Raw genomic sequence first — 16,142 nt, 5'->3', positions numbered from 1 at the left:
TTCTCCCAGCTCTCCACCTATACCCCATGGCTAGGAGCAATGGGCACAGCAGCCAGCCTGGGCTTTTTGGCAGCTCCTCCCTGAGTAGCTTTTGGCTGCTGAGTTGCAGCCGCAGCCTGGCCCCACTGCACTGCCCATCGAGGGTCTGCCCCAAGGACCTCACACCCCATTAAGTGCATCAATTCCCATGAAAGTTTTTCTATCGGGAAAACAGGGGTTTTGCAGTATTGCGTGCAGGCTCTCTGCCGAAATGGTAATACATGAGCTTAGCATCAGCCCCTCCACCATCACTAAATGAAAACTGTACTGGCCTTGTTAATCTGTGTCAGAGGCTATATCAATTACTCCCACGACAAACTCTTTTGAATTACAAGAAAGAATGGATAAAAGCAAAGCAGAGAGAAGGAAAATATGGGCTGCAGCCTTTAGTTTCCATGACCTCTCTCTCTCCTCCCTAGTGAAATAAATGAGTTGCTGTGTGGTCTGTTTGGCAGATGGGTCAGCAGAGGCACTTTTTGCCGTGGATGTTCTGCATAAAACAGGGCAGGAGTTTACATTGACTGCACGTGAATCTGTATTTTTAAGTGGATTTGCAAATTAGTGCATTTACAGTATTAAAACTAGCAGCAGTAAGTAAACTTCTGTCACAGCAGACCGAATACCAGTGCCAACACCATAATTGTGGCTATATTTTCAGTTGCCAATAGCCAGCAGATTGAGAGCTTGGTAGATGTTGCAAGAGGCATCCCTTTACAAAGCCAAGACCAGGTCTTTAGTGATTTTCAAAGTATCACAGAGAGCTTGCTCACAGAACGGCACGTTTAACCGGAATTTGTCTAGTAGCCACTTAAAGGATGTAGCAGAGGGACCAAAGAGCCCAGTGGCCACGGATTGAATAATTGCCAGCTGATGACAATGTTCTCCACTTTATTACCAACAAATAAACTTGGACGTGCTGACTAGGATTAAAATCTAAAAACACAAACACCACTTTTTCACAGATGGACTCTATCTTGTGTGTCTGTGCCCTGTTTATCTGTCAACATGTATGCTCTGGAAAGGCACTTCGTTTTTTCTTCTAATTTTTCAGTTTCTAATTCATGGGAAGTTGGTAAGAATTTTGTTACACCTCTTCTTATCTTCCAGTTCAAGGATTGCATAGGACCAAGATAGCCCAGTGCTGCACCAATTGCCTTTCTACATGCATTATAAAGTACCCAGAGCTGTGGCTATATCAGTTCCAGATGAATTTGTTTCTGTGTGAAAGTCCATCATTTTCATTCCTAAATCACCCTTATCTCAGCTGTCTCCTTTCATGTTTGGTGACAAGGAATAAAAATGGCACTTTCAAAAAAAGGGAATGACTAATTTCTAGGATAGAATCATATATTTATACTTTTTCCTGCACCTGATTTATACCCCCCGTTTTTCTCATCCCTTTTGGTTGCTATCAATTCCAAACAGAATTTTGCTGAACTGAGACTAAGCTGATATGTGAATTGATACTATGCTGACATGCCAGTCTTCCTGCAGAGTAGTGGCAACTTATTAATTAAGAAGCACCCTTCCTGATGCTGTTTTCTACCCATTCTTTTGCTTTGTGGAGGTCCTACACTTCTGCTCCACCTTCTGCAGCCTGCTAGGCAGCTGTGGGTCTGACAGAAGCGCAGTTCCCAAAGATCCTTACGAGCAAGTTGTTTACCTCTGGTTTTTTGCAAACCTATAAGGAAACGGTCCATGAAGAACCAGATGGCCACGAGGCAAAGGGCACCTGAGTTAACACAGAGGAAACCTAAGCACCAGACATCAGTTCCTGGCACTTACAGGTAACTGCAAGCCTGGGTCAGACATCAGTGCGGTAAATTTGATTACAGCTGAGCAAAAGAGGAGGTTAAGGAGCATTGCTGACACCAGAAACTAAAGCTTACTGGGCACTTACACTGGAATTTGTTGGTTTTGTGTGAAGCCTTGCTTGGCCATGTGAGCCAAAGGCCATTGCATGATGTGGAAATAAAGTCCATGGAAAATAAAGTCCTCCTTGTGAGTGTAGCTAGCTGGAAGGGTCAGTGGGGAATGCTTGCCCTCCCAGGGGAGCTGTGCCTGTGCTGGCTCACTGGCCTGCTCGGAAAGGCTGCTGGACACAGCCAGGAGCCCCTCCAGATCCCCCCATCAATCACTTGATGGGCAATTCCGCTGCTGACGCCTCACCAGGTTTAAATTTAGAGCAGTTTCTATTTTCTGGCCACTAACCTCTTTAAACTTAATAGCACTTTACCTCTTATTTCATTCTTTCTCTGCCTCCTTCACAGTCATTTGTGAATACAAAAACTGAAGAGATGAAAGAGCTGCACATCTTTCCTGCAGAGAGACGCCAGGTTCCGCCTTTCAGTTCATGTCCACTGCCAAGCGTTTTGAACACCCACTTTTAATGATTGTTTTTACAGGTTTTCCTAGAAGTAACGAACGCTAACTTGTACTTTGTTGGGCTCATCATTCCTTTCAGAGGATACCAAAACCCACCACTTTAATTTCCATTATAAATGTATCTGCTATAGGCGCTGCATCTAGTACATATTGGCCACTAACACGGGAAAGTTTTAAAGCTTTATACCTAAGCTCCTCTGGAGTCAAACCCCAAGCCCTCAGCTGTTTCATTGCCTAGCCCTGGTGTCCTGTTCTCCCTCAGCTGATATATTTCTTGCAAAATGTATTAAAACAGCACCTCAGTCCCAAACCGTGTCATCTTTGTTGCCCGAGGAAAATTGGTGCCTCCCAGCAGCCTCCCCGGAGAAGACTAGCAGAAGCAGATCTGTGAGCTCCTCAGCAGAACTCTTTAATTACCTCTCACCTTTATTTTCTGGTAACCCACTTGGCACACTATAACTTTTCTTTTTCTCATCCAAGATGCTTAAAGAGTTTCTTGTTTGTTTTCACACTTTGGCCTCCTACTTTCCACGTTTGCCCTGATCCGTCAGTTTGAACTCTTTTAATCTGGCTCCACAGTCTGGCTCAAGTACCTTTGCAATTTAACCACTGGGAAGCTTTTCTTCCTTTCTTTCTCACGTGCCCAAATACATTTGAGGGTCAATTAGTGGGTAAACCTTTGTGTTGGCCCCTCTTCTTTCCTCTCCCACCTTTTCTGACTGTTCATCTTTCCCAGTCTTGATGACTATTTCTGATGCCTTCAACTTACTCCTAGACTGTAATTCCTGGTTCATACCCCAAAATAGAAAACTTGACCTGTTTTTACCAGCCCCAATACTCTGTTTCTTCTCACAGTGATTTTTCCCTTCCTGTTTTCCAGAGATAATCAACATCCAACATACACCAGATAGTTCAAACCCTTCCACATCTGCTGTCCTAGGGATTCAAGTTTCACGTCTGCAGATAAAAATCTTTAAAGGGAGATTAACCCCAAATAACAAACTCCGAGGAACTGACCGGTCCCAGTCTTTGATCCCTCCCCCCTCCCCAGTAATGAAATCTTTAAAGTGATGCTAACCTTACACATTAGGAGTTAAAAATGAGATAATGTTGTGTATGGCTTGGTCGAGTGGATTTCTGAACAAAGAGTAGACATATGGGGTACATTACACAAAAGTCAAAATCACTGAGGTTTTCCCATTCATCTTCAAAAACACAAGCGAACACTAAGCTCATCCAGGGTTCCTTCAAGGTGAAGTACAACTTTCTCTGCTTCTGAACATAAAGAGCTGATCAAGATTGATATGATTTCCAAAGAGTTCGGCAGTTCTTAAAATTAATTCCAGATATAACGGAGATCCAATTCTGTTCAATATACATCATAAACAGAAGAAATTAACATCTCTAGTTACGTATAGACAGAAACGCTGTTGGTTTCCTGAATGTTTTTACCACACAGGATTTGTAGAAAGTGTTCATATTAGCCTTGGTAAGAGAGGCCCCAGGATTTAAGATGTATCGCTAGGGTGAAAGAGAGCCCAAAATCCCAGAGTTTGTTTTGTCATCAGGCCAACCAGAAAACAGTGGAATCGTTTTAATGCTTTGGTGGTTTCCTCTGACATAATTTGATGCATAGGAACTTTTGCAGGGTACATGGCATGGGAAGAAGGGTAAATGATCGTGTTGATTAAGAGCGACAGGGACATGCATTCCGTTGGCTGTTGTATCACTGTGCCGTGTAGAACAGCTAAGGCACCTACAGCTACCAATAGGTGGCAGAATATTAAAAAAGAAAAAAAAAATTCAACTCACCTTTTAGCACAGACTCAAACGTAACCGTCATTGCCACGTCTCCCCCACATCTGCATGGAATTAGATGCAAAGAGAAAAATATTTGTGAAGGCGACGGATTACTTGCTAGGATTTCCCATATTTTTTAATAATTTCAGCAATTTCCCTAGAGCGTGTGAAAGCCCACAGTGCAAATTGTTTGATCCTTGTCACTGTTTATATAATAAGCCATAAATGCCTCTGATCTGTTGGAGGATTTAGCTGACTCCGGGCTCTGAGGACCCTGTTCTTTTGCCATGTGGTCCCAAACAACACCCTTTCATACTTCCAGAGGTGAACAAAGCCTGTAAACCATGAGCTGTTAACTGGAGAGAATTACTCTGAAGTGGGATGATCAGATGACCAGCTCAAAGAAATAGATTCCTAACGCTTCTGAAGAAAGAAAACCTACAGAATTTTAAAATCAACAGGTTTTTAGCTCATTGGAAGCACTAACAAAATAAAGAAGTTTCAGTCATGGCCGCCTATTATGAACTTTAAAATGCTGATTATACCATTGATTAGTACAGTTTCCCAGGGGATACGTGGTATCCCGACAGCATCACTGCAGTGGCTCCACAGATTTCTACCTTCTCAGGTCAGACAAGAGATAAAGAATTTTTTTTTAAAAAGGAAGAATCTGTAGTTAATCAAACTTAAAACCATCAGTATTTATGATTGATTTGTTTCCAAAAAAGTAATTACAATCACCACATTCTTCTTTTCATTAGCGGTATATCAAAGAAACCTGCTGAAGCTCATATGTAGCTGTTAGATTTGCACAAAAGAAACAGAGCCAGATGTGCTGGTGGGACAGGTCTGGGATATCTGGTTGGAGGTAGAATCGCTAATGCAATGTTTTTAGCAGTAAAATGCACTTTTAAAAGTTCTTTGTACCTCTCCTACCTATTCCCAACACAGTCAACACAGGACAAACTTTTAAAAACAAAGAAATCGGGCTAATAGGTTTTAAGATTCAAATCATCAGCAAGTTTAGCATCAACTACAAAAGTAAATGAAAAGATTTACACCCACAAATGTGGGCTACTTTTTTTTTTTTTTCCCCCAAAGAAAACAAGATTTTTCTGAAATTTCCAGTACCCTCTATTTCTGCGCAGAAATCAACCATCTCTCTGCTTCAGCCAATGGAAATGAGAATATAGATCCATAAACTAACACTGGAATGAGAACTGGTGTGGACAAAGTACTTAATACCCTGTGCAATTAGTGTCCAGGATATGAATGAGACTTTGTATGTACTTGGAGCTAATTTAGGGAACTTCTGCAGTAAGCAGTATTGGGCCAAATAGACGTTTCCCTGGAGAGCACAGATTCAAGTATTTCAAGCATTTGTAATGTGCATATCCAGTTATGTCCATGGAAAACTTACCGCTGAAACAGCTCCAACTCCACTGCCTTCATCACAGGCCCCCTCTAACATACCAGCTCGAGGAACTGCTTTATGTTGCATCATTGTAGTAAATTCTTATAAACCTTGTGGATTAACTGCAAACAGAAGAATGTGACTCACCCAGTAGGCTGAAAGGAAGTAAAAGAAAAATTGTAATGGGACAAAATTTTAAATAATATTTTTTTTGTTCTCATAATGGTGAAATGCCCTTGTGGTTTTACTAGCTGCTTCCATTCTTGAGAAGGGGCTATTTCTACTTCCTACCTAATTGGTTACCAGCTGATCTAGGAGACATGACAACTAGGTAATGAACAATATTTTCAACTCTGTTCCTAAAGTTGTTGGAGTTCTTTGGTGGTGTTTTTTTTTGGACTTTGTGTGTTGTGGTGGTTTTTGTTGTTGTTGTTGCTTGTTTGGTTGGGTTTTTTTGTGGGTGGGTTTTTTTTTTTTTTTATGTTTTACTTTGTTTTGGTTTTTCATTTTAAAAATTATTGAACATAGAGTTCTCCTGCAAGGGCTGTTTTTCTAAACTCTTGTTACTCTATTAGTCACATGAAAAAGAAAATAGGATAATCTCTAACATCACCACGTCTATGATGAAATCATGCCAGAAGATTTTTCCCTGCCTGGCTTCATGTTCGTTCAAAGACCTGAAGCCAAGTAAATGTCAAGCAGTTAGGACTAAATAACCCCTTAGGAGTAGGTGGGATGAAAGGTATGCAAACACCATCCAAAAGCCTCCAGTAAGCATGGAAAGAAGGAGGTTAAGGAGGAGAGCACTCTTCAGCTCCCAATATCTTCTGGTAAGCCCAAGCATGGGGAGGAGTAATGATGTTGAAGCAGAGCATTGTCTCCCCCTCTCCAACGCACATGCACGTACCCCCAGCCAGCAGCCACCCCTTCTCCTTCCCTTTCCCACCAAAGCCATGGGACACCACAGGGGTGACCTGAGCCCACAGCAGCATTATGGGGCTCAGAGTTGCATTTATGAGTCTTGAGTACAAAGCTGAGCTACAAACTGGTGGTGCCCCTCTGTCACTGCCCCGTGCCAGTGGTCCTTTTCTTCTGAGCTGGTTTTGCTGTGAACACTCACTACAACGCAGTGGTAAATGATGCTCGGTTAGGCAGATTCTGACATTCTCATTTCTTAAAATTTCCCTTCAGGTCAGGAGGTTAAGGTAGTTCTCATTTCTGAATTAATACATCGAAATTTTAGCCTAGGACCTATACTTTTCCCCTCCCTCTACACTTTTCCAAGCCATTCAGAGTTATTGTGCTACATTTAATTTCTTTAGATATGCTTAATTGTTTAATCTAATTTACCAGATTGGGGCATTAAGCATTTATTCTTCATTATTGTCTGGTTAGAGCAGTCTGGAGGATGCTCGTGACTGGGGGGGAAACAGCAGCTGCAATCTGCTGCTCTAGCAATAGTAATATTCCCAGGCAGACAGCGAGGGAAAGTGCAGGTGGAAAAGACGGTTCTGACAGGAATGAGAGATGCAGGGTGCCACAAGTCAGCCACTAATGGCTCTCCACATGCTTACAATATTAAATTTCCAGAACTAAATACTATATTTTTGAGATGTTGTTTTAACTGGCAAAACTTTTAAGATAACTAAATTGGAGAAAAAACAACACGGTAGGTTTTTAGCTGCGTTAATAGACGGTTGGATTTTAGCTCATTATCATGTTAGAGAATAAGGTTGAAGCTGCCACAGGTGACAAGGAGAGGCTGGAAACAGCTAATAGGTGTGCTTGATAAAACAACAGCGTACCTGGAGGAAGGACATGAATATACTGCTAGTGACTTTTTTTTTCCCTCAAGTGTCTGAAGTTTCCCCCCAGCTCCTGATGTTCTCGTCTGATTTCCAAGTCATGCTCCTGAGGCCTTAACACCCTTTTGCAAATGCCAGCATCAGATCTCCCTGTTGCAGAGGAGAAAGGCACTGCTCCCCTTACCTGCACACACAGAGCTTCCTGGTTCCACTCGGGAATTTGAAGGTAACGCCATGCATCTGGATGGTACCATTCAAGCCTGGACTTTACCTACGGTAGAAAATGTTAATTTTCTATATTTTAATATCCAAGTACACACGCAGCTTAGAGTATCAAAGAGAGGTTTTGCTTTTTCTCGGCATAGTTTATACACAAAACCTAAGGCAAGACAAGGTATGATAGCAAGAGCTCTCAAAACAGCATTTTTTTATAGCATTCATTCCCGTCACCATTATTTTGTGGGTTTGGCATAAGCAGCCTCTCTTGTCTGTACAAAAACTTTCCAAGATTCTTATCCCCTAACAAATGACTGTGCCAAGAGGTGTTTCTGTTTCACACGTAGCTGCAACGCAGGATAAGTCACTCATGGCACGTAGATGGTTACTGCAGAAAAGCAACAACAATGCATATCCTCCTCTCTGGCTGCTCACAACATTAAGCGCCCAAGTCAGCTCAGATAATACTTTTCCCTGTATTAGCCAAAAGCAACGAACAGTAAGAAGCTCTGTATTTCTTGATGAGGTATGTGGAACTCTCACCCTCACACTCTCAGCCTCTGTGTCTCTTTCTGCGTGCTTACTACAGCAGTGTCCCAGCCAGATAAACACTTTAGGGATAAATTTCTGCAGGCAAATGAATGTCCCTGTAAACCAAAGAACATATTCCCAAACATTATCACACTTCGTAACTGACCCATAGGAAGATGCCCCCTGCAAAGCCCCCTTCCATTTTGGCTATTTGAGTTCTAAAGGATGACTTTACTACTTTGCAACGTGGGGCTCTTTTCTTATCATCCTTCATCTCCATCTGATTTACTGCCGAGTATTTGAATCTTAAGGGAAAAAAATGTAAAATGATCTAGAAATGAACATGCTGGACTTTTGCCCTTGAATATGGCCTGTCTGGATTGGACAAAGAAATAACTACAGGCTTTTTGGTTCGGTCAGTTAGGTTTTGGGTTTTATGTTTACACTTCTTCTTATTTCTACAATTTGTTTTTGAGCTTGGTGTTTTGATTCAAAGAGCAAAACTGAGGACAGGGGGGCTTTTTCTTGCTGCGCTGGTGTGATAGTCACTCAAGACAAGCGTTTCCTTTGACAGCCACCATCAACCGTGTTGGGCTTTCTGTTCTGTTGATGGGTCAGAAAGTGGAAAGATAAGGCCATGACATTTCACCCCCTCCTTTGGCCAGGTCATGATGCTTTCTAAAGATGGTTTATTTTACCTGCCACATTCAGGAAAGATGAATAGTGACCCATCTGCAGGAGCAAGAAGTGAACTCAAACCAAGGCCATAGCAGTGTTTTCAGGAAAAAACAATCTGGGGTTGTTTAAGTCCATTTTTTTCGGTCAGTTAAATTGATAACGTCCAAAGCAAAATGATTTAAGCTGAGCTCTTGTAAGGTCCTTGAGCAACCAAGAAAATTAGTCATGTTGTGTGTTGAACTGTCAATTGAATCTGCAAGCAGGCTAAAAAAAAAAAAAAAAAAAAAAAAAGGGAAGAGGAAAGTCATTAAATAGCACGTTTTCTTACTGTATAAATCTCCTTTCCACACAAGTACAACCTGCTACACAAAATTGTTTAGTAGGTATCATTGATCACTTACATTATGTTACCAGCTCATTGGCTCACTTGAACCAAGCCCAACCTTCACTGTGCAGGACACTGCACAACTATATATAAATGACATTTCCTGGAGCTACATGTGGCAGAGCCCATCAGTCAGGGCGTACACATGGATGTGCAATTACAGCCCCAGCGAAAGCAAAGGGGCTTTGTCATCGATTTCAATAGAGGTGGAATTTCACTCACATAAATTAAGCCACAAAAAATTAGTTGACTCGTTTCCTTGAGGTCAGATAGGAAGAGTCTTTCAAAGTGTAATGTGGAGCATTTCATTTTCATTGCTTAAGTGGAATTCAATGAACCATGGATCGGACTAAGCATTTAGTTTTACATATACCCATTTCTTTTTCAAAGCCTGAGATTATCCACGTAGAATAATTTCCCCCTCAGAAATACAGGACTGTCTTCTATCGCCTAGGAAACTGAAAACATTTTGTGTGTTCACCTTTATTCCACGCATATAAACAAATATATACAAAATGTTGTTTATAAATGGAAAAAAAATATTTTTGATGATGAATATATTTATTATGTATTTGCTGGTTGCTAATGAATATATTCATGTTGCCCCCTTGGGATAGCTTTGAAATTCTGACCATTTGTTAATTACACGAAATAAGTGTCACACGTTATCTACTGTACAGAAGTCCAATAAACCCCATAGTCTGACACTACATGAGACTAATAAATCATTTTTTAACATTCAAAATACTTGTCTATTTTTGCAAATATGTCTGTTTTCCAACCTTGTAGCTTTATTTCAGTATCTCTCAATTGGAGAAAATTAGATTAAGGCAGGTCTTACAGTATCGTAGGCTTCCCTTCTGCTCGGCTCAGCTGCAGCACCTAGAAGACACGCTGCGTGGGATGTTCATACACCCCATGTGTCGATGAAATGAAGTTAATAAAATGATCAATGCATACCACAGAAAAATTCAGGCTTTACTAAAAACCCACAAAAATCATAACTGAAAATGTTCTTTAAGCTTTTTGTTGTGGCATAATAGCAGGAAAAGGTGAGGTTCATTTTTGAGTGTTTTCTTTTGCGCTGGCATCGGTTCAAAAGAGAAGTTGTTTCATCCACCAGTTGCTTTTACAAAGCAAAGCCAAAACAAACGAGCGAAAAATGAACAAAAAGCCACTCTGACCTTCTAGTCATCTACCTTTGCAGGAAGATTTTCTTTTAATTGAGGCTTCACTGGGTGATTATAAAAATACAGCCAGAGCAGCGTTCAGCATGCAGCTCCCCGCACCGCCCAGCAATGCTCAGAGCTCAGCCCTGGCTCTCAGCGGTACCAAGGCACGCACGGGCTAAAGAGCTGAGGGTTGGAGCTCTCCCAGGGGATGTTCCTAGATAATTAGGCCCGTGGCAGAAGGATCTTAGCATGTCACTCTGAGTCACGAAATACAGAGAGCATACACGTAGGAGTTTGTAGCCACACAGCTGGTTGAGTTCATTTTGCACCCAGCACTGAGATGAACAAGCCTGATGGATGGGATATTGCCAAGGTCCTGTTCCTAGAGATCACAAAAGTTCGGTCTGGGATTCACCTGTGATTTTCATAGGGGGGAAAAAAAGTGTTACGCGATGAATATTTCATTATGAAAGTGAGAAAACGCTTTCCCCTTGAGCAGATTTTGTTAGTTAGCACTTTTCATCTCTAGCCTTTGCAGCAAAATCCCAGGTTGAATCTCATGCTCCCTGAAATATGTTGAAGGAATTCCCCTCTGCTCACCACAGAGGCACTTTCTGTGGTATAGCATGGAAGGAAGGATGGGAAAAGAAAAATCAAAGATAATTAGAAGGAGGAAAATGAATAAAATATCACTAAGAAAATTCCTGCTGTGGTGCATCAGGGAAATCAAGGAGAAAATCAGTACCTCAAAGACCTTTTTTCAGCCTAGATTTTTCCTTTGTGCAGCAATTATATATCCAGTAACCCCTGGATTAGAAATAAATGACTTCTAGTATAAGATGTAAATATCAAAATAATATTTAGTTATCCCAAGATCCATATCTGAAGACTTCAAAACATTTTCTTACATTTTCTCTTTCTCTCCCAGTTTCACAAATGCAATATGTAATATTAAAGATGCTTATGCACCATTGCCCGCAGGTTGCCTGAAGCCAGTATTTGGCCAGTTGTACATTACCTGCCTATTTTAACACACAGTTATCTGGTCTGTATGAGCATTATTAGTGCATATATGTCCCAGAATATTTCACACAGTGCAGTGTACAGAATTTTAAAGGAAATTTCTTGAACGGACCAGACATATTTTCCATATAGTTTCCTCTTTGAGACAGTAGATTTGCTCTAACCACTGAAGGGTACAACATTTTGCTCATTTTAGGTATCTAAACTGTGAATGGTTAATATCAAACTTTTTTTCCACTAGAGAGAAGCTTTTTCAATAATCATAAGCCAATAATTTTTTGAAGTTTCATTTGGCTTCTTATATGTAGAGGTCAAAAAGTCTTTGTATAAGCTTGAAACAAAGTTACTGCATCAGGATGTGGAGGGGAAAATCCTGAAAGGATCTTCTAATAAAAAGAAATCAAAGGGTCCTTTATCTAGAGGAAATACGTGATCCGAGTTAAATCTTACAGTGCACAGGTAATGTAATCATCTATTGTTTTGTAATTTTTAGTTCAGTGCCTGCCATTTGGATATTATTTTTTTTTCATTTAAATCCCCTTTTAAGTCTTACCATGGAATGTTAACAATCAATAAGGTCAAACTGAGCAGAGGAGGCGCATTTGAAAAAATGGAAATGAGGCCAGCTATTAACCATGAATGAAATTTCAAGGAAAAGTCAAAAAAAAAGAAAGGTGTGGCCTCCTCTGGAAGTGTCCCTATTTAGCTTGCTGTATGCATCCTACATGGGAGAGGTGGGAACCCGGAGCTCTTCCTCTTCTAATTTGCAGGTGATCACAAGGCTACAGGGAGCTGTCAGTTGTTGGAACATCCCTGGTATAACTACATTAACCTCATCTGGTGAAATCTGAGTGCAAATTACTTCTTCGTTTAATAAAAAGATTTAATTGAAGATATTCTCAGTCACTGTGTGACAAATTTCTTAGGGAAGGTTTGATATTTTATATTTTTAATGGTGCTTAGTTGTGGCGGGTTTATTTTTAAATCTACTGAAAAGGAATTTCACATCTCAGTCATTTTGAAAAATGGACTTCAAAGAAAGCAAGAAAAAAATAAGTATTCTTGTCTTCACTGCCAGCTATAAATGACTGGGATTTTTAGCCATGGCAAATGGGAACGGGTGCATGGATTTATGAATTAAGGTATCAACCAGGCAATTAGCTGTAGAAATAACATCCTTCCCCTCAGGATGGAGTCCTCTCTTCCCAGTTACAGTAGTTCAAATGTCAAATATGTAGTAACTGCTGTGAATAAGCAAGAACCAACACCTCTTTGTCTTACTTTAAACAAAATCAGTTTGGGTTTTTTTTAGAGTGATTACATTATTTGATCACCCCATGCAATTTCCTGCCTCCTCCAACATCGACAGACATTGTGATGGGGAGGGGGTAAAATACTTTTCTAAATGGTTAGAGAACACTATAATGATTGACTACTGATTTTTTTTCCCCCGTCACTGAATTTTTATATGCCATGATATAATACTTTATTGCTGTATACATGTAGTGGTATTTATTTCCTTTAAAAAACCTTGAGGTGACGGAAGACAAGAGAGACGACTATAACAGAAGTTGCTCTAGCTCAACACTTTCGGGGTGACAGAAAATACATCCCCTTTGTGATTTATTTATTTTTGAGCTGAACAACACTGTTCATAACTTTTGTGCAGATTATTTTTCTCCAAAAAATTTCTTTTTCCTAGAAGATACTTAAACATTTTTTATCTAACATCTTCTGCCCCGGTTTTGTGAAATATTGCAAAAAAGGAAGGCCTGTAAGAAGCAGTAACAGCTCTGATTAAACTGCCTCATGAACAGGTGGTTACAAAAACCTCTCGGCATCTAAGATTATGTGTCTAATTTTGGGGTTTTTTTTCCCCCTCTCAACCTGTATCAGTTGGTCTAATAAGACATATGACCATGCCCTGCAATTCTTGTCTCCCTTATACCTTGTAACATCAAAGCGAAATTTTTTTAAACACACACGAATTTCAAAATGCTTTAACAATTTCAAAATGCTTCCTTACTGTAAAAGGAAGTATGCTGAATGGGGAAAAAAAAATATTCTGGTGAAAAGTCTGGTGACGTGATCACAAAAATCTTACTGAAAAAATGAAAGCTTGTTTAATTTCAAACCCTCTAAAATAAAAACAGCTTTTGGAAAAAAACCCACAAGGATAATAAGCTGTAACTGGAATCTGATGCTAGACACTTTTCAGCTAGAAATAAAATGCAAATGTTTAACAGTAAGAGTAATTAACCATTGGAGTAAGTGACATTAAGACGAAGACAGGATGTTTCCTAAGAGGTATCTTTTAGTTTAGCCATATTTATGGAACTGGAAGCAGGAATTAATTCAGGGAAGTGCATCCATTAGATGCCATGGATGAGTCAGCAACATCTCAGAGACGGCAGCATCAATCTTCCCATGAAAGTATCATGTAGCACTTTGTCTGTTACAAGCAGATCACTGACCACAGGCATTAATATCTGCCTTGCTCCCTGTTGTAAAATGTCCTGAAACCAAGCTGATAACGACTTAAGAAATGCAGCTGAGGTCCCAATGACAGCATCTTTACCATTGTTTTTCCTACCTAGGAACAGATAAAAAACAGGTTCCTGTCAGGGTCGTTAGCATCAGATGATGGCTATATTACCAAATCTCTGTATTTTAGGGGTAGTTGGGTGCTTCACCTCCCAGAATGAGTCATGAGTAATACCGTAGCAAAAAAACAACGCAAGCAAACAAAACCAAACAAAACCTAACAAAACCAGGGAAATGGAAAAAACCAATCCTCCCTACCCCATGTAACGCTGTCACAAGCACAGGCCAAAAGTTTGTGCCAGTACTGTTTAATATTAGTTTTTTCGGGGACAATTAACATTGGTTTTATCTACCCTTCATGTAGCAGAGCAGAGGCAGAGTTACGACTCGAGCGCAGCAACAAGAAAAGGAGCTTTCCAGGCAGCTGGTTGTGGGACGTGCCATCATTCCCCTTCTGAGCTCTGCCTATAAATTCAACCTGTCAGCTCTTTGTGGCCAATCTGAAATACTGCGCAGCTTTATTGACCCACAGTGGCAGCTCACAGATTTTCAAAAGCAACAAATATGTACCATGTCACAGATGCAACTGATAGGAGTTGAAGCCAGTGAGCTGCCACCTTCGATGAGGGGCAGCCATCTCCATCAGTCACCATTGCTGTCAGTCCTGGAGGTTTCCTATGATATACTGCATTGTCACATTTACTGTCAAGAAATCACAAACATCTTCAAACTAGGAACATTCAGCAAATGACAATAAATTAGTCTGCTAGTCTCAATCGACCCAGATTCCTTTAAAATAATACTTTATTTCAGAGGGAGACCTTTCTACCCCAACCACCGAAACCTGGATCCGTGGACGAGCTTAAAGAAATAATTATTCTGTTTTGTTAAAACATAGTTTAAGTTACTAGTTAACAAAACCTCGCAAAACAAACCATATTATTAATGGCTTTATTTCCCCAACACCCCCCCCCCCCCCCCCCCCCAACATGAACCTATATATTGGTGCAGAAACACAGGGTGAAATGAATGCCAGTGGAAAACAATCTAAACCAGATCGTGCCCGCTCTTCCACTCACCTTTATTGAAGAAACAGCGGCTCCCCTCTAAAATTAGAGGTTAACGTGCTGATGAAAACATGACGCGGGATGGTATTCTGGACCCCGAATCCAAGAGTTCGGAGCTGCCTGTTTGTGCACCGTGAGTGGAACTCATCCTGCAGCACGTGCTGCTGCTCTTACTGGCCACAGGCGTGGAAGTCTGCAAAGCAAGGCTCCGCTTTTTTTGACCCAAATGAGCAGCAGTGAAACCATCAGTCTAATAAGAGTTTATTTATTTATTTTTTAATAAATATAATAGGCATTCAGATACAAAGAAGTCCAAGGCAGTACCTTCAAATTCCTTCTGTTCACTGCAGAAGAACTATTTTGATAAAGGAAGTGCACACGCAAGATACACAGGTACATCAGCAACGTTGTTAATTTGGAGATGAAATGACTTTCAGACTTCAGTAGCAATATTGATGCTTCCTGTTCTTTCTTGTAATCAAGACAACTGAGTTCCGACTGCAGCAATATGTGCAACTAAATAAGATTATGTTTGTCATTTCTGATATTCTTGATGAGTGTCTGATTTCCCTTTAGTATGATACCTATAACTTTTATGCACGTTATTTCATTACCTGTAATGGAGGATAATCAGAAACAGGAACAAATAGTAGATTTTAATCCTCCTCCTTTTTTTTTTTTCTTCCCTTTTCTTTTAAAAAAGGGACTTAATCATGACAGTCGCTTTATTTTAACATCACCTTTTGACATGAGATCATTGTGCTGAACATTGCTGAGAAGTGCCTTGTGAAGGAGCAATTATCCAGACTAAATGGATTTCCAAGCAGTTTCAAAGAGAAAGATAACAACAAGCAGCGAAATGTACATTAGCGAAATAAAGCTAAATCAAATAAGGATTAGAAGAAGCTGAATGATCCTCAAATAATGCAGTATTCTAACTGCTTAATTAAAAAATGGTTCTCGTGCCCAAGAGATTGCACTGCATTATAGCTTTGCCATAGGAAGCGCCAGGTTGGCTAATGGGGCCCCTCTATGCCTGGTTCCTCTAGGTGCTACTGTAACACAAGTGATCAAGGGAGAGGG

The sequence above is a fragment of the Falco rusticolus genome, chromosome 10, assembly GCF_015220075.1.
Source record: "Falco rusticolus isolate bFalRus1 chromosome 10, bFalRus1.pri, whole genome shotgun sequence".
NCBI classification, from domain to species: Eukaryota; Metazoa; Chordata; class Aves; order Falconiformes; family Falconidae; genus Falco; species Falco rusticolus.
Note: the sequence above shows the minus strand (reverse complement) of the source record.